Raw genomic sequence first — 20381 nt, 5'->3', positions numbered from 1 at the left:
AATGGCTTTGTGTGATTCACATTGAATCAGAATGCTGAGTCCTTTATCGTTCCAAAAAATGGTGACCCCGACGTGATACTCTGAATGGCGTCTCACTACAATCAGGGAAAAGCCTGGAGCGGCCCAGCCGGAGGCGGTTCACCTGGACTGGAGACTGGACAGAGGCGTACGGATGTCCCGGGGATAAATTCGTCGACGGATCACCGGAAAAGGTGAGCGGCTGAGGGCAGGAGGAGGGAAGAGTGAAGTTATGGAGCAAAATGTATTTTCTGAAGAACAAGCCGTAGTTAAGCTCCTCCTGCATATTCTTTCTGTGAGAGGACTTAAATAGGAAGAAAGTAACATACGTAGACCGTTAGTTTGGTGTAGAATTAACAGCTACCTGGGAGAAACCGAGAAGGCTTTTAAACTTGAACTTTGGGACGATATAAGGCAGAAATTATGGAATAAGGTCAGCAATGGAGATGTTAAAGAAGCTAAATCATTAGTAACTACATGGAAGCTTATAAAAGATTTTAAGGCTGAACGGTCTGCTGCTGCTGGAGTTTTTGTAGCGTTGCAGCCTGATAAGAATCCTGAAAGTCGTTGTGAAGCTTACCCGGTTCGTGTCTTTGATACCTTCTCTACTCCATCCCCTGCTGTGCTTTCAACACCTCTGATTGTTCAGCAGTCCGGGGCGGGGGGGAGGAAAAATGCCGAGCGGGTGTCCTCCTACAACTATTAGCAAACCCTGATGAGAACAGCAAGTCAAAAGGATTGGAATCAGACAACTTGCCCAAAGAACCTGTGAAAGCTGAGAATGCTAAAGTTGTAAACAAGTCTTTTTACCAATTTGTATCTGCTTTTACCACCTTTTAACTCTCCAACTTCCATGAGAGAGCAGAAGGAGTCGCCGGATAAGAACTGGGCAAAAGAACTGTGTGAAATATCAGATCAGGTATTAGCGAATGAATCCAACAGTCATCAATGCGGTCATGCTGATTGTGTCGGGAAAGGGGATGCGCTTGGGAACTCAGGTTATATGAATAATTATGATGCTAGAAAGTATTGGAGAGAATGTGCACTGTTCTGACCGTTCAAGTCCGTGTTACCTGATGACTCGGAAGAGGATGAGGGTTTGCAGCATTTTCTTGGAAAGTTAAAGGAGTATGTGTGTGAGTTGCTCTGAAATCAGATAAGAACCATGAAAGACTCAAGCAAAAGTAGACCTATGCAATATAACAGCTATAGATCATTTAGGACAGAACGATGGGGATTAATTGAAAGGGGCAGGTATCCCCCAACTCTTGGAACAGACACTAATTAGAGGCACCACAATTGGAGGCGCAATTAGTTTCTGAAATCCTGAGGCAGTCAGCAGACCTTGCATATCAAGCTATGAGAGAGGTGCCTGAAACCAACAAAGCAGCCAAATTATTTGCAACTATTAATCAGGGTCCCAATGAGAATTACATGCAATTTATTGACCACCTTCAAGAGGCCATCAATAAGCAGGTTGAAAACTTAGAAGCTAAGGAAGCACTGGTGTTGAAATTAGCAGTAGAGAACACTAATGTTTGCTATCAGCATGTTATTTGCGAGTTTCACAGTACATATTATGTGCTCCTGTGTATTGCCTCTCTGAAAATCAAGCAGCTTGTCAGGAATGCGAGTTAATTTTTTTATTAGTTGTTTTTAAGTCCGCCGTAAAACCTTCTCCCTGCTTTTCCCACTCACGCTGCAAGCAGCCCAGTGTTTACCCCCCTCCCTCCCTCTTCTCAAGGTTTTTACTTGCAAGATGGGGTCAGGAATGATTGTTTTCAGTTGTGTTCCTAAAAAATTGGTATCGGGAGGTGTTTTAAAACATAGGAAAGCACTCGGACAAGAAATCATTAAATCTTTTCAGACGGTTTTACAGGCGGGGCGATTTGAACTTCAACAAGCTGAGAGAGAATTAACTGATAACACACAGGTCAGAAAACTTGTTAAAGTCTGCAAGATGCTTTCCTTATTAACCTGTTTTCTTTGTGGGTATCTGTTTAAGCATGTTGCAATTTTGGTAGGCCTTTGTTATATGGTACGATAAGTTCACAGTCTGTTAAATCATGAGAATCCGTTGACTCAAAATGTGCATTTTGTGATAATACAGAAGATCATGAGTAATTTAGTTCTTTACTGCGTGAATGTGATGGTAAAATTTTGTGTGTAGTAGCTGTAATTTTTCTTTCTAGCACGCTAGCTTTATTCCAGTATCCAGAATTGCGTAACCCTGTGATAGGCTGTGTCTCATCTCGATGTGCTGGATTTGTATGCACACAATTGATAGGATTTACAGGTACGGGCCTGGACTAAGGTGTTTACAAAAGGTGTTTTTCCACTAATTGCTATTAAAACCACACTCAACTCATGTGAAGTTTGTCTCACTTGTTTTTCCATTCATTCACAGACCAGGCCCAAGGACACATCCCATGCACTTGGGGGCGGTTATCCGGCCCGAGATACCATTCTCGCGAGTCTGGGCTATAATTTTTTACAATTATGAGAAACATACTTCAAAATAATCTGTCCAAGGCCCTTTATATATTATTATGTCAGTATTATGTCTTTGACCGTCCAGATGGTCATTTTAGTATTGATCTTCCTTTATCATCCAGATGGCTGGAACCGCACATCTTGCTTTCCCACGTTTTACTTTCCAACACTGATCTTGAGCCTTGTAGAAGCAGTCCCTGAACACTAACCAACTATCTTGGGCCCCTTTACCTTCAAGCAGCCTTGCCCATGGGATTTCCCCTAGCAATTGCTTGAAAAGGCCCAAGTTTGCCCTGCTAAATTCCAGGGTTGTAATTCTGCTTGCTATTCTTTTCCTGACACACAAGATCCTGAACTCCACCATTTCACGGTCTCTGCAACCCAGGCAGCCCTCAACCTTCACCGCTTCAACCAGACCCTCCTTGTTAGTGAGGATGAGATCCAGCAGTGCACCTCTCCTGGTTGGCTCCTCCACCATTTGCAACAGAAAGTTATCATCAAGGCACTGGAGGAACCTCCTAGACTGTGGCTGGCTGGCTGAGTAATCCTTCCAGCAAACAGCAGGGTAGTTAAAATCCCCCACCACAACCAGGGCCTGTGATTGTGAGGCTGCTCTCAGCTACCTGTAGAAGGCCTCATCAACTTCCTCACCCTGATCTGGTGGCCTGTAATAGACACCTACAACAGTATCACCCCTGCCCACCTGCCCCTTAATTTTCACCCATAGACTCTCAACTCACTCCTCATCCATGCCTGGACAGTACTCAAAACATTGTAGTTGCTCTCTCACGTAAAGAGCAACTCCACCACCACGCCTGGCTGGCCTGTCTTTCCTGAAAAGGACATAGCCATCCATGACCACATTCCAGTCATGTGAACTGTCCCACCACGTCTCCATAATTGCCGCCAGGTCATAATCTCCTGCCTGAACACAGGTTTCTAACTCCTGCTTATTCCCCATGCTGTGCACAGGCATTTCAGAGAGCGAGCTGTGTACACCGATTTCACCCTAGGGGGGTGGGAGGCCTCCCAGCCTTCACCAACTCTAGAGTGCTGCCCCACTGATGCAAGCCCAGCTACAACCCCATTCCCCTTCGAGTGTAGGTTAAAGCTCTCCAAATGAGTCCTGCTAATTCCCGTCCCAGCATCCTTTTGCCCCTGGGAGATAAACCTTTCCCGTGTATCGCTGTCTGGACTGGTGTCTTGTGAAACCAGCCGTTATCAAAGAAACCAAAGCCCTGCCTGTAACACCAGTTTTGTAGCCAGTTGTTTATGGACTGAATTTTTCTATTCCATTCCATGTCATCACCCAAAACTGGAAGGAGGAAAGAGAAAAATCACTTGAGCCCCAGACTCTTTTACCATCCATCCCAAGGCCTTGAAATCTTTCTTTATTCCCCTCAGACTGCAGGATGCAGCTTCCTCCCCACCTGTCTGGAAGATCAGCAGTGGCTAGTAGTCTGTTGGGTGCACCAGGTTGGGGAGAGTCCTATTGATGTCCCTGATCCAGGCTCCAGGTAGAATACAAACTTCCCTACGATGAGGGTCAACTCTGCATATTGGGTCCTCCGTCCCTCTCAGAAGGGCATTGCCTACTAGAATTACCCTTCTTTCTTTCTTATTGGAGGCCGTCTTGAGGCATGGAGTCAACTGCCTCTTTCTATGTGACCTTGTAGGCGGGCCTTCCACCACATCCTCACCTACCTCTTCTTCAAGATCTAGGCCTCAAACCTATTACGGAGGGGCACCTGGGGAAGCAAAGCAGGTAGGGAGGGGGGTTGCCTGCGGCGCCTAACTGGAACTAGCTTCCAACCCTCCTCATCTTTTTGGTGCTCTACCTCTGCCCAACAGCAACAGGGCAGGGGCTGTCTTGGGTCTTCCCCCTCTTCCCGACAGGGCAGGGGGTCCATCACCTTCTGAGGGGGAACCCCCTGAAGCCTCTCTGAGTGGCACACCAGGGAGTTACTCCACCAGTCGATCTCCTTTTCACACTCCCTGATGGACCTCAGCATCACGACCTCTTCCTTAAGTTTTGTGACCATGATGAGCAGATCTTGCATCTGCTCACACCTCACGCAGGTAGAATGTTGGCTGTCCTCCCCCGGCAGCAGTAGGCTCTGGCATTCCCTGCAACCGGAAACCTGAACAGCCACGGTTCGGAGCAGGCAGTCAGTCTGAATTGCTACAGTCTTTTTGAGACAAGTTCTCTTTCTGGAGGTCACCATGGTCGGCAGCGGTCTGGGACAGTGGCAATAAGTGAGAGGGTCTAACAAGCAAAAAGTGACAACCTGTGCACCCTAGTGCATGAGTTATACACGCGCTGCTGCAGCACAGTGTGGGTGTTACTCACCCGCGTCACAAGCTGGTTGCCCCTCCTAGTGCCTGGCGAGCAGTGATGCCTTATTGCCCTCCCAGAGGCTTTTTCAAGGCAAGGGGCGGGGGTGTGATCGCCCTCACCGTGGTAACGCCCACTCCACATCACCTGCTCTTGCAAGGGCTGCCGGGAGCTTCTGGGTCTCTCGAGAACGAAAGTGCCCAACTCAGAGAAAAAAAAAAGGCTTCTCTGTACCTCGAAGATTTTGCTTAATTGGGACCCGCTGAGCTGGTACTGATCAGCTGATCTCAGGAACTGGATGGATATCTATAAACTCTTCAGAAGGGATAGGCAAGGAAGGAGAAGAGGTGGAATAGCCCTGTATGTTTGAGAGCATTTTGACTGTCTAGAGCTTGATGGTGGTGATGATAGGGTTGAGTGTTTATGGGTAAGAATCAGAAAACCAGCAAGGCAGATATTGTGATGGGAGTATGTTACAGATCACCCAACTAGCAAAAAGAGGCAAATAAAATATTCTGCAGGCAGATGGGAGAAGTCTCATGATCGCTAACCCTAGTTCTCATGAGGGACTTCAACTTACCAAATGTCTGCTGGAAATATAACACAGCAGAGAGAAAACAGTCTTGGAGGCTCCTGGAGACAACTTCCTGACACTGTTGGTCAGTGAGCCAACCAGGGAAGGTGCCCCACTGGACCTGTTTGTGAACAGAGAAGGACTTGTGGGTGATGTGATGGTTGGAGGTTTTGTTGGGCACAGCAATCATGAAATGATCGAGTTTTCCATTTTTGGAAAAGGAGGGGGATTCATAGAACTGCTACCTTGGACTTCCAAAGGGCAGACTTTGATCTGTTTAGGAGGCTGGGTGACAGAGTCCCTTGGGAGGCAGTCCAGAAGGACAAAGGAGTCCAGGAAGGCTGAACATTCTTCAAGAAGGAAATCTTAAAGGTGCAGGAGAAGGCTGTCCCAAAAGACGAGCCGGCAGGGAAAAAGACTGGCCTGGTTGAACAGAGAGCTTTGGCTGGAACTCAAGAAAAAATAAAAACGGAGAATTTATGACCTTTGGAAGAAGGCACAGGCAACTCAGGAGGACTACAAGGATATTGTGAGGCTATGCAGGGAGAAAATTAGAAGGGCTGAAGCCCAACTAGAGCTGAGTCTGACCACTGCTATCCTGACAACAAAAAATGTTTCTATAAATACCTGAGCAACAAAAGGAGGGCTAAGGAGAATCTCCACCCTCCGGTGGATGTGGGGGGAAACATAGTAACAGAGGACGAGGGAAAAGCTGAGGTACTAAATGCCTTCTTTGCCTCAGTGTCTAATAGTAAAATCATTTGTGTTCCAGGTACTCAGTCCCCTCAGCTGGAAGACAGGGATATGGAGCAGAATGAAGGGGTAATGGTTAGTTACTTGCTACACCACTTAGACATGCACAAGTCTGTGGGGCTGGATGGGATCCACCCAAGGATACTGAGGGAGCTGGTAGAGATGCTCACTGAGCCACTTTTAATCCTTTGTCAGCAGTCCTGTCTAACCGGGGAGATCCCAGTTGATTGAAAGTTGGAAAATGTGACTCCCATCTACAAGAAGGGCTGAAAGGAGGATCCAGGGAATTACAGGTCTGTCAGTCTGACCTTGGTGCCAGGGAAAGTCATGGAACAGATCATCCTGAGTGCCATCATGCTGCACATACAAGACAACCAAGCGATCAGACCCAGTCAGCATGGGTTTATGAAAGGCAGGTCCTGCTTGACCAACCTGTTCTCCTTCTATGGCAAGGTGACCCACTTAGTGGATGAGGGAAAGGCTGTGGATGTTGTCTACCTAGACTTCAGTAAAGCCTTTGACACTGTTTCCCACAGCATTCTCCTGGAGAATCTCCTGGAGTCTTCTCATGGCTTGGACAGGCATATTCTTTGCTGGGTAAAGAACTGGCTGGATGGCTGGGCCCAAAAAGTTGTGGTAAATGGAGTCAAATCCAGTTGGCGGCTACTCATGAGTGGTGTTCCCCAGGGCTCAGTGTTGGGGCCAGTTCTGTTTAATCTCTTTATCAATTATCTCGATGAGGGGATTGAGTGCACCCTCATTAAGTTTGCAGATGACACCGAATTGGGTGGGAGTGTTGATCTACTTGAGGGTAGGAAGGCTCAACAGAGGGATCTGGACCAGCTGGATTAATGAACTGAGGCCAATTGTATGAGGTTTAACAAGGCCAAGTGCCTGGTCCTGCACTTGGGTCACAACAACCCCATGTGATGCTACAGGCTCAGGGAAGAGTGGCTGGAAAACTGCCTGGCAGAGAGTGATCTGAGGGTGTTGATCAACAGCCGATTGAATATGAGCTATCAGTGTGCTCAGGTGGCCAAAAAGGCCAACAGCATCCTGGCTTGTATCAAGAACACTGTGGCCAGCAGGACTAAGGAAGTGATTGTCCCTTTGTACTGGGCACTGGTGAGGCCACACCTTGAATACTGCATTCATTATTGGGCCCCTCACTACAAAGAAGACATTGAGGTACTGGAGAGAGTTCAGAGGAGGGTGACAAAGCTGGTGAAGTGCCTAGAGAACAAGTCTTATGAGCAGAGGCTGAGGGAACTGGGGTTGTTTAACCTGGAGAAAAGGAGGCTGAGAGGAGACCTTATCACACTCTACAACTACCTGAAAGAAGGTTGTAGCATGGAGGGTGTTGGTGTCTTCTCCCAAGTAGCAAGTAATAGGACAAGAGTGAATGGTCTCAAGTTGCACTAGGGGAGGTTTAGATTGGATATTAAGAAATATTCTTTCATGGAAAGAGTTGTGAAGCACTGGAACAGGCTGCTCAGGGAAGTGGTAGAGTCACCATCCCTGGAGGCGTTTAAAAGATGTGTAGATGAGGTTCTTAGGGACATGGTTTAGTGCCAGTGTTAGGTTAAAAGTTGGACTCAGTCTTGAGGGTCTCTTCCAACCAAAATGATTCTATGAATATTAATAATTAGAGAAAATAATGCAAAATATAGAAAACCAATGCTGAATTTCCCAGCGGCCTGCAGGTGGCTGGCGTCATGCCAGCCAGTGCTGGGCAAACATTGGGGAGTCCTGGACTGGACTTGGCAGTAGACAGGAACTAGATTCAGAGATTCACAGACTGGAATCAGGATCAGGATTGCAGGCAGGAGAACAGGCAGGGTCCTCTACAGATGTGTCACGGTCCATTCGGTGACGGACTCATGATGGTTCGTTTACCTTGATCTCGAAGTGCAAAATTAAGGCAACCAAAATGCCAAGGGGTTATAATTCAATCAAACAGTGTTACTTTATTAATTTGCCCATAAAGCGGCACGCAATAGAGAGAGAGAGAGTAAGAAAAAGAAAAGGGAAAAGAAATGGGGAAAAGTAAAGATGAGAAATGAGGTTGCGTTTATCACCAGTCCAGTTTCAGAAGCATCCCTCTGGTCTCCGGTCCTGTGGAGTCCTGCCGGTCCTCCGTCATGGTTCGGGATCCTCTGGCGGGAAGATCTTCAACGGTGTCCATTCGGGAGTCATCTCTTATGCTTCTTCACCCCTCCTCGCTCCCATTGTTTGAGGCCAATCTCCGCCTTGATTTCGCAATCCAGGCTTGTACTGCGCAGCCTCGAAAGATTCATGCTTTCTTTTGCCAACGCTTACGTGTCCAGCATTCAGGGATCTTTCTCTGGTCCATTGGGTGACCTCAGGACCCTTGGCGAGCTTCTGGGCATACTCCTTTTTGTTGACCATTGTTTGGGGGAGCAGGTGGGGGACACATGTAACTGAGGCTGCAGGTGAGAACACATCTTCTGGACGGCAGCTATTGTCCCTGGGTCGAAGAGACCCCTCATAACAATAACTTTCAGGAGGTGGGGGCTGGTTTGGCTGAAGCAGCAGGCGAAGTCCACACAACAACCATTGTAAGCAGCAGTCCCCCTGTATCGGAGAAACCAGTGCAACACAATGCTTCTCGGGCCTCTCTCCAAGTCATTGTCCATGCATTCTTTCTGTCAGGGCCTCAGTTCTCTAAGTTCTTGATGGCGATGTTCAGGCAAATACTGCTCCATCTTCGGACCAACTCTCACAAGATGCCACATGGATGAAGACAGCCAGTCCTTTGTCATCTTCCACCTTTAAACTGAGTATGTCATGGATGGCATGGAATACCTAGTTGGTCAATTTGGGTCACTTGTTCTGTCTGCCTCTCCCTACATTTATTTGTCATAAGTTTATCAGCAGCCTTGGCTGCTATAGCAATAAAAGATAAACCTGGGTCTTTTCTGCATACCATTCCTACAATTAGCTCAGTAAAACTGGAAATATCAGCTGTTATCAGCTCCAGAGCAAACACTGTCCTAAAAACATGCAACCAACTTCATAAAAATGCAGTTACTTAGAAGAACCTAGCTGAAAGGAAAATTCACTAACCAAAACCAGGACAACTTGCCCTTGTTGAAGCCATGCTGGGTGTCTTGAATCAGATCCCTGTCCTCCATGTGCCTTAGCATAGCTACTAGGAAGATCTGTTCCATGATCTTCCAGGGCACAGAGGTGAGGCTGACAGGTCAGTAGTTTCTGGGGTCCTCCTTTCTACCCTTTTTAAAAATGAGTGCTGTTTCCCTTTTTCCAGTCTCCAGGGACTTCACCTGACTGCCATGACTTCTCACATATCATGGAGAGTGGCTTGGCAACTACATCAGCCAATTCCTTCAGGACTCTGGGATGCATCTCATTGCAAGGGTGAAAAATCATGGACTCCACACAAAACAATATGAATTCAAGCAAAGCCATTTATTACAGAAACAAGTCTCCTTATATATGCAGTTATTTCCTGATCACGCATCCACATTCCAAGCATGCATTAGCTGATTGGATATTGTCCATGTTCACAAGCTGTCTACGTGCCCGAGTCTCACTGCTAATAGGACTGTTGATTTATGTCGTGTTTTCAGCTTTCCGAGGTGACCTTGAAATTCCTTTGGGCCTGGCTAGTTTAATAACAAATCTCCATCTCATAGAAACCCATCCATACATTAACTTCAAGAAAATCCCTCAAATCTCCCACATGAAAGTGTTAATATATCTATATGAATCCTGTTTTTCACAATGAGGTGCAAAACAGGACTTATCTTGCAGGTTGTGTCTATGGTTTGCAGCCATTTTGTTTTCAAAGATAGAATGCAAGTAGATAAAATTTTGGTAAAATATGAGCAGAACTTTACAACATACAGTTTAAGATTTCAGCAAATTTAGCTTACTAAGTAACGTGAAACAGACAGTATATTAAAAATCACATAATTTAATAATTCTAAGTGATTAATTCTATCTGAAATGCACTTACTTAAGCTAAATGATTAATATAAAACTTGGGCTCATCTATTGATCTGTGATTAGTAAAAGATCATTGCCATACAGACATGTCTAGTAGAGAGAGCTCAATGTAGGCTCACCCAGGCTGTCATATTTATGGAATAAAGTGATTGACTCATAGTCAAACGGGAAAGGTATGCATGAGACTCCTTGCACCCACAACTTATCGGTGTTCAGTGTGTTGTTCTGCTTCCTTGTGAGTTTCCTAAAAGGAGTTATTGGGTTGGCTACTGTTCAGGCCTTTACCTCATTTGGAGCCTGTAGCAAACTGCTGCTGGTTTGGTTGGGGGAGGAGTCAAGTGCATCCATCACAGAATTATTATTGTTGCTACCCACTGGCATGCATCCTCTGAAAGAATGAGTAGTCCACCACTGAGAGGGCGAAAAATCATGCACTCCACACAATCCAATATGAATTCAAGTGAAGCCATTTATTACAGAAACAAACCTCCTTATATATGCAGTTATTTCCTGATTACACATCCATGCTCCAAGCATGCATTAGCTGATTGGATATCATCTATGTTCACAAGCTGTCCACGCGCCCGAGTCTCACTGCTAATAGGTCTGTTGGTTTATGTTGTGTTTTCAGCTTTCCAAGGTGGCCTTGAAATTCTTTTGGGCCTGGCTAGTTTAATAACAAATATCCATTCTATAGAAACCCATCCACACAGTAACTTCAAGAAAATCCCTCATATCTCCCACACGCCACTTCAGGTCATGCACAGCCAACCCTGAAGACCTCATATTCAGCACAAGATATGCTATTCACTATCCCAAGCAGCTATACGAAAGAATGGGAGACTAAAGCTGTCCAGGGAATGGAGGCTGAAAAGATCAGTAACTTCAGTCTCACATGCACTAATCACAAAATTGGTTGGCCACAGGGGTTGACTACAGCACTGAAAGAGATGAAGACAGTTAGGTACCTCTGTGTACCCTGTGAAACACTGGTCTGAGAGCGTATAACCCACGCTGCCTTGCTGCCTGCAGTATCAGATCATTCCAGGAAGAAGCTTGCCCCTGGAATACTGGGGCTCCATATCACATCTTACAAGGTCTGTTTTTTCAGTAGTTATTTACTAGCCTTGTTATCTGGTACTAGTTTCGCCAGCAGAGTAGAATTCCACCTTACATTATGTTATCTTCACTGCAGCTTGAATCTCCAACATCCACTGTTGCACAGACAACAAATGCCTTCTCCATCAAATCCAACTGTGTGTGGTTTTTAAACAATCAAGATCCTCTTGACCCAGAAGAGAATGCAGGGGATACCGTTAACTGTGATGTTAAGACTGTAGTGGTTGTGGGTAAACAGCCTTCAGGGTCCTCTTTCCAGCTGTTCTTTCCTGCTGACAACATGACTGACCACATAAAAGATCATCATCAAGGGATGGGTATTTCAGGAATGTCACCATTTACTGCAGGGCAACAATAAAACATGGCAGATGCTGTTAACCCCCTGCCCCCCCACTAAGGAAAAGTAATAAGAGGAAAAGGGAGAGAGACAAATTGGAAAAGTTAAAAATGCTCTACTAATGGTACTAATAAGTAGAGAAAATAATACAAAATCAATCTTGACTTTCCCAGTGTAGCACGGCTGGCCCGCAGTGGAGTTGGCATTGCTCCAGCGGTTGCAGGGCAGCTACCTGGAAGTCCTGGGCTGGACTCAGCAGTAAACCAGAACTGGATTAAGGGATGCAGTGAAACAAAGAAATAAACTTATCAGCAAAGTCAATTATACTGTTAAGCAGGCATTCTTTATTGACAGAACTGGGACTGGATGCTGTTGCACTGCTTATATTCACACAATTATTACATATTCATTACAATTTTTGGGAATTTTTAACATGCTATCATCTATACTAAGAAATAATTGCATAATCATTAGGTTAGTATGAAGTTATTTATTTCACAGTCTTTGCTGCCATGTAGCGTCGTTTACAGTTACTGCTGCCTCTTTCAGGGGGGCTTCTGAGGGTCCACTGATTGACCTCTCCACATTGGCAGTTCTTCATGGAAGTGCAATTGGTACACACTTACAGAAGTAATTGATTACTTTTTTACTTACAATATATCTACTGATTACTAGTCAAACATAAGCTAAGCACTCTGCTTCTAAACAATGTATTACTTAATCTTCTGTCTCCAGCTTGTCATGCAGGAGGATCTAAAATTTGAAAATTATCCTCTTGTTTTGCAGGTGATTAGAAAGCATTTATCATGTCAATTGATTAATGATGGGTGTGTCTTTTATAACTTAATCACAGTATACATTAATTTAGCAGCTTCTCTTCAGCAGGGCCTGGAACTAGGCCAAAGATCACAGGCAGAACAGGCAGGGTCCTCTTCAGATGCCGGCCATGGCTGAAGAGAGCGAGACCCTCGTGATCTCGCACTTTTATGTGGTGTATGACGTGTATGGGATTGAATACTTAGTTGGTCAGTTTTGGTCACCTGTTCTGTCTTCCCCTCCTTGCAAATACACCCCTATAATTTACAGGACATGCAAAATTTATCAGTAACCTTGGCTGCCATAGCAATAAGTCTAAACCTGTGTCTCTTCTGCATACCATTGCTACTGTTATCAGCTCCAGAGTGAACAGTGTCTGAAAAAACATGCAGCCAACATCAGAGAAGTGCAGTTACTTAGAAGAACTAAGCTGAAAGGAAAATTCACTAAAAGAGAACTGATCTTATGCAACGATGAGAATGATGCATACAGACATGCATATGGAAAAGCAAACAGAAATGCAGACACAGAGTTCTTGTTAGCAGCAAGAACAGACCCAGGCAGAGCTGAGCCGAGCTGAGCTGAGCCTTCTTTAATTAGCCTTTCTCCATTTATAGCTTTACAGATACGGGCCTGGACCAAGAGATTAAACAGGATGTTTTTTTCAAAAAATGTTATTCCAAACACAGGCTCAGACCCAACACTCACATGCCATACATCCTGGGGATGGTGTTTTGGCCCGAGATATCATTCTTACTGGTCTGGGATATCACTCCTTCACAAACACACAATCCTGTGTAACTTGTCAAGGCCACCTTTTTTTTTACTGATTGCTGTGATTTAATCATGTTAGTATTAGTCTACTTTGGCGGTTCAGATGGTCATGTTAGTATTGATCTTCCTTTATCATCCAGGTGGCTGGAGCCATATGTCCTGCCATTCCCAGTCTTGTTTTAAACAAAACCAGGACATTCCACCCCTTATTCCATACCATTTACATCATACCCAAATCACTACTGCTTTTTACCTGTCTTCAAATGTATATACACACACATATCACTAGTTCATGATTCATCTTTCTTCACAAAAAGTTTGTTAAGATCATTTAGTTCATGGCTGCAGGTCTCTGTCACAGTAGTCTCTCTAGGCAGGAGAGATGGTGTATAATCTGGTGCACTTCATGCCCAGGAACTGCAGCTTAGGGATGTCAGTCTTGAGGAAGTTACTGAACGCCACTCAGTGAAGCTAGCTCAGGTTTCATCAACACTGCATCAACCTAAAAGATAGTTACTAAACACTTAGTATCATGCAGCAATTAACATCATACAGTTTGAAACTGAGTATTCTCACCCAGAATCAAATCTCCTTGAGGTATACATTAGACTTCACCATCCTTCAGCATCACCCACCAAGTACATCCAGGCCCTTGAGCAAAAACAATCCCACAGATGGGTTTGCCTTTGCCTAAAGAAAGAATAACCCAGACAGCTTTTCCTAACATATTCCTTCCATGCACCACAGGGACTTTATCCCCTTCTACTGTGTGTAAAAGGTCTGACTAAGCAGGGCCAGCTCGACTGATTGATACCGTGGTGTTAACTAACCAGGTGGCTTGTGCTAAATGCTTATCCCAGTTTTTAAAAGTTCCACCTCCAATTGCCTTCAGGGTAGTTTTTAACAAGCCATTGTATTGCTCAATCTTCCCAGAGGATGGTGCATGATAGGTGTCACGGAGGCACCCCGAGGCTAGTTTAAGGGACAACAGGGTCCAAAACAACTTTTATTAAACCAGTGAGAAACAGGGTTTTAGCACTCCAAAAGTGACTTAAATATAGGTTCGGATATCAGTTGAGGAAAATTATTAAGGGGCAGCAACTAGTACAACAGGCGGTCCACAGAGTGCATGCACATGGCTTCACCCAAAACAATGTCGGAGCCGCCCCTGAGTCCCAGAGGAGTACACACTTGCCTGAACACGATGCGGGATTATTCTTAAAGAGATACAGGTACAGAAAGTGTACGCTCGCAATTCCGCGAGGGTAAATTTATAATACACTCGCAATCCTGCGAGGGTTAATTTACTTACACATGCGAATGTGCACGGAATACTACACGTGCTTATGTGGAAGCACGGGAGGAAAATACACTCGCGACTGTGCGAGGAATTAATTTAAAGTACGCGTGCAAATGTGCACGGAAAGTTACTCATGCTTGTATTAAACGTGGAAAGTTACTCATGCATATGTGCACGGAAAGGATAAATACACTCGCGACTGTGCGAGGAAATAATTTTATACGTGCTTGTATTAAGCATGGGAAGTTACACGTGCATATGTGCACGGAAAGTATAAATATACTCGCAATCCTGTGAGAAGTTTTACTCACACACGTGGCGGCAAGGCAAGCAGAGTCTCCATCCCGAGGAGGGGGGCTCTCGGCCGCGGCATCTCGCTCGTGCTCCGAGAGACCCGCGACAATGGGCGAAGTCTCGACGAGAGTCCCGGTTTTTATAGGCTGATCAGACCTGACTGTAGGCATTCTAGAAGTTTCTCTGCACCCCCACACCGGCTGTGGGGTGCCCCTGAAGCCTCCAAACATCCTCCACACTGGCCGCAGGTGCCCAGCGGCTCACTGGCACCTCGGCACTCCCTTCTCCTAATGGCCCTGGCCAGAGTGCTCCGGGACCAAAGAAAAGAAGCTGTTAGCCTCAAGTAGCAGAGAGAGAGGGAGATGTGCCTACTCCTTCCATACTGAAGGGGGGGGGGTTAGGGGGGGTTTGCATTCTGCCACAATAGGAAATATGATATACTCATTCAATGCCATGCTCTTTGGCCCAGTTGTTTATGAGACTGTTTTTAAAATGAGTCCCATTGTCTGACTCGATTCTTTCTGGAGTGCTATGTCACCACAGGACTTGCTTTTCAAGGCCCAGGATAGTGTTCCAGGCAGTGGCATGAGACACAGGATATGTTTCCAGCCATCCTGCAGTTGCTTCCACCATTGTGAGGACATAGTGCTTGCCCTGGCAGGTTTGAGGGAGTATAATATAGTCAATCTGCCAGGCCTCCCCATATTTATTTTTCAACCACTGCCCCCCATACCACACAGGTTTTAACCTTTTGGCCTGCTTGATTGCAGCACATGTTTCACAATCATGGATAACCTGTCTATGGTTAAGTCAGTCCACCTCTCGGTCATGAGCCCATCTATTCTTGCATCCCTTCCTTGATGACCTGAAGCAGCATGGGCCCACTGAGCTAGAAGAAGTTCACCTTTACATTGCCAGTCAAAATCCACCTCAGCTACCTTAATCTTAGCAGCCTGATCCACTTGCTGATTGTTTTGGTGTTCCTCAGTGGCTCAACTTTTAGGCACATAAACATCTACATGATGTACTTTTACAGTCAGGTTCTCTAGCCAAGCACCAATGTCCTGCCACAAGGAGGCAACCCAAATAGGTTGGTCTCTGTGCTACCAGTTATTTTACTTCCACTGCTTTAACCACCCCCACAGGGCATTTGCTACCATCCATGAGTCAATGTAGAGATAAAGTACTGGCCACTTTTCTCTTTCAGCAATGTCTAACGCCAGCTGTATGGCTTTTACCTCTACAAACTGGCTTGATTCACCTTGTCCCTCATCAGCCTCTGTGACTTGTGTAGAACTCCATAGAGCAGCTTTCCACTTTCGATGTTTTCCTACAAGACAACAGGATCCGTCAGTGAACAGGGCATACTGCTTTTCATTATCTGGTAATTCATTATATGGTGAGGCTTCTTCAGCACACATCACCTCTTCTTCTGGTAACATTGCAAAATCTCTGCCTTCTGGCCAGTTTGTGATCATTTCTAAGATCCCTGGGCAATTAGATTTTCCTCTTTGAGCCTGCTGTGTGATTAATGCAACCCACTTACTCCATGTAACACTGGTTGTATGATGAGTGGAAGGAATCTTACCCTTGAACATCCAGCTCAGTACTGGTAATTGGGGTGCCAGGATGAGCTGTGATTCAGTACCAACCACTTCTGAAGGAGCTCAGACCCCTTCATATGCTGCCGGTATCTCTTTTTCAGTTGGAGTATAGTTGGCCTCCGAGCCTTTATATCCTCTACTCCAAAACCCTAGAGGTCAACCTCAAGTCTCACCTGGTGCCTTTTGCCAGAGGCTCCAGGTGGGACCATTGTCCCCAGCTGCAGTATAGAGCACATTCTTAATATCTTGTCCTGTCTGGACTGGTCCAAGGGCGACTGCATGTACAATCTCTTGTTTAATTTGTTCAAAGGCTTGTCGTTGCTCAGGACCGCATAGAAAATCATGTTTCTTTCGAGTCACTTGGTAGAGAGGGCACACAATCTGGATGTAGTCCAGCATATGCATTTTCCAGAAACCCACAACACCTAAGATAGCCTGTGTTTCCTTTTTGTTAGCTGGTGGGGACATAGCTGTTATTTTGTTAATCACCTCTATCGGGATCTGGCGACGCCCATCTTGCCATTTAATTCCCAGAAACTGAATCTCTTGGGCAAGCTTCTTGACCTTACCTCTCTTTATGGCGAAACCAGCTTTCAAAAGAATTCGAATTATTCTCTCACCTTTCTTGAAGACTTCTGCTGCTGTGTCACCCCATACAATGATGTCATCAATGAACTGCAGGTGTTCCAGAGCTTTACTTGGTTCCAGTGCAGTCTGGATCAGTCCATGGCAGACAGTAGGGCTATGCTTCCACCCCTGCAGCACTCGATTCCAAGTGTACTGGATACCCCTCTAGATAAAGGCAAACTGTGGCCTGCATTCTGCTGCCAAAGGAATAGAGAAAAATGCATTAGCAATGTCAATTGTAGCATACCACTTGGTTGCCTTTGACTCCAGTTTATATTGCAGTTCTAACATGTGCGGCATGGCAGCACTTAACAGTGGTGTAACTTCATTTAGGCCATGAGAGTCTACTATTAGTCTACATTCTCCACTAGGCTTTGGCACTGGCCATATAGGACTGTTGAAAGGTGAGTCTTACTGGTCACTCCTGGATTCTCTAGTTGTCAAATCAGTTTATGAATGGGGATCAGGGAATCTTGATTGGTGCGATATTGTTGTCTGTGCACCATCGTGGTAGCAATCGGCACCTGTTGCTCTTTGACCTTAAGCAGTCCTACAACAGAAGGGTTGTCTGAGAGATCAGACAAGGTAGACAGCTGTTTAATGTCCTCAGTCTCTACAGCTGCTATACTAAAGGCCTATCGATACCCTTTTGGATCCTTAAAATACCCTCTCATGAGGTAAGCTATACCAAGAATGCATGGAGCATCTAGGCCAGTCAGAATAGGGTGCCTTTCCCACTCATTTCCAGTTAGGTTCACTTCAGCCTCTAACACAGTCAATTCTTTGTTTCCCCCAGTCGCTCCAACAATACCGATAGATTCTGACCCTTTATGATTTGATGGCATCATTGTTCACTGTGCGCCAGTGTCTACCAGGGCTTTATACTCATGTGGTTCTGACATACCAGGCCATCGAATCCACACAGTCAAACTCGGTTGCCATTGTCCCTCTCCTCCACCTGGCTAGGGGCAGGGTCCCCCTAATTCTCTTTGATTGACTCTGGTAGGGAGACACAAGAATCCCATCTACCTTGGCTGGAAAGCTGCTCACTGGAAACCAGAGCAACTTTTCTCTTGGGAGCTTTCTTTTTCAACTCACGTACTCATGCCTCTAGGTCAGCAGTGGAATTACTCATATATTCCCCCTGGTCACACAGGAAAAAACATAATTCACCTTGTGATGTGTTCCATTTCTCTCGAGCTGGTCCTGCAGAAGGGCATCTTCTCCTAATAACTGTGACTTGCACCCGTGCAGGTAACAAGTAGAATCTATGCTCCCTCTTGGACAGTTTGTCACACAGTTTCTCCACAGCTGAGACACAGGCTTGCAGGGGAGGTGTGCTGGTTTTGTTAAAAACAAGTTTCTCTTTTAGTGAATTTGCCTGTCAGCTAAAGCCTTCATGTTAGCTGCATTTTCCTGGAGAACCCAACACATGTTTTAGTTAAACCTAGCAATGGAATGCAAGCTTATTGATAAGCACGGATGGACATCTCGCGAGAGTGGCAACAAGAAAACTGATGACCGAGAGACTGACCAATGGTGTATAACATTCCATTCACGTGAATACTTCATATAAAAGTGGAAGATCACGAGGATCTCGTCCCTTTGCCTTTTCCCTTTTTTCCTCATGGCTGACATTAGGAGAGGACCTTGCTGGTCGTCCCTGCGAACTGAGGCCTAGTGAGAGACTGAATCCAGCTCCGGTTGGCTACAGAGTCTAATCCAGGACTTTGGGTGCTGGCTCTGCAGTTGCTGAGACTTACAAGATTGGTTTTGTATATTTTGTATTATTTTCTCTATTCTTATTAGTAGCGTTAGTAAAACATCTTTAACTTTTCCAACTCTCTTCTCTCTGTCCTTCTTTCCCTCCCGATCGCCTGTCCTGAGTGGGAAGGGGGGAGAGGGAGGGGCAAAAGGGGGAAGTGGGGGGGAGAGGAGGTTAACAATACATCTGCCAGGGTTTGATTGTCACCCCGCAATCTTAACCCTCGACAATCGTCCCAAAGTTCAAGTTTAAGTTTTGAGTCACTAATGCTCGTAACAGTCTTTTCAGGTTTTAATTGCTTCACTGCAGTAATTATCAGTTTCCAGGTGGTTACAAGGCCAAGAAAATATTTTTCACTGTGACTGATTGTCTTCCACAACACAGTTCCCACTTTTTCCCAAGTCTCTATTTGAAAAACTCATAACAGGTCAGCAGGAAACCCACTGCCTCTGCACCAAATTAATAGTCTTTTGAGGTTACTCTCCTCATACTTCACCCCTCTCTTAGAGAGAATATGCGAGAGGAGTCGCAGTATTTCTTCTTCTTCTTTAAAAATATTCTGCCCCATCTCCTCTTGCCCCCATCTACTCACCTCTTTGGGTGTCCGTTGCAACGATATTGGATCCTTTATCCCTCCTCTGTCGCTTCTGTAGTGATCAATCAGGAGTCACACAGCCCGCAGACTGTGTCCCGGTCACGGTCCAGCCAAGTTGTTCCAGCTGGGGCTCACTCCCTGCAGCAGTCGTCCCCCTTCTGTAAATTCTCCTTATGGATCACGTCGGGGTCACCAATTGCTAGGGGAAATCCCATGGGCAAGACTGCTTGAAGGAAAAGGGACCCAAGAGAGCTGGATCGCATTCAGAGATTGCTTCTTCCATGCTCAGGATCAGAGCATCCCCACACGCAGGAAGTCGAGGAAGGGAGCCAGGAGGCCTGTGTGGTTGAATAGGGATCTGTTGGGTATGCTCAAGCAGAAGAGGAGAGTTTACAGGTCATGGAAGCAGGGACTGGCCACTTGGGAGGAATATAAGGCTGCTGTTAGAGGATGTAGGAAGGTAGCTAAGACAGCCAAGACCTCCTTAGAATTACAGCTGGTGAGAGGGGTCAAGAACAGCAAAAAGAACTTTTTCAAATACATAGCAGATAAAACTAATACCAGAGACAATGTAGGCCCACTGATGAATGGAGTGGGTGCCCTGGTGGCAGAAGATACAGAGAAGGCAGAATTACTGAATGCCTTCTTTGTCTCTGTCTACTCTGCTGGAGGCTGTCCTGGGGAGCCCCATACCCCTGAGACCCCGGATGAAGCCAGGTCAATGGAGGAGTTTGCTTTAGTCGATGAGGACTGGGTTAGGGAGCTATTAAATAGTCTGGACATCCATAAATCCATGGGTCCAGATGGGATGCATCCGCGGGTGCTGAGGGAGCTGGCTGAAGTCATTGCTAGACCGCTCTCCATCATTTTTGCCAAGTCTTGGGAAACGGGAGAAGTGCCCGAGGATTGGAGGAAAGCAAATGTCACTCCAGTCTTCAAAAAGGGCAAGAAGGAGGACCCGGGTAATTATAGACCGGTCAGCCTCAC

Source organism: Patagioenas fasciata, chromosome W (assembly GCF_037038585.1).
Source record: "Patagioenas fasciata isolate bPatFas1 chromosome W, bPatFas1.hap1, whole genome shotgun sequence".
Classification (NCBI taxonomy): Eukaryota; Metazoa; Chordata; class Aves; order Columbiformes; family Columbidae; genus Patagioenas; species Patagioenas fasciata.
This window is presented reverse-complemented; position numbering follows the sequence as displayed.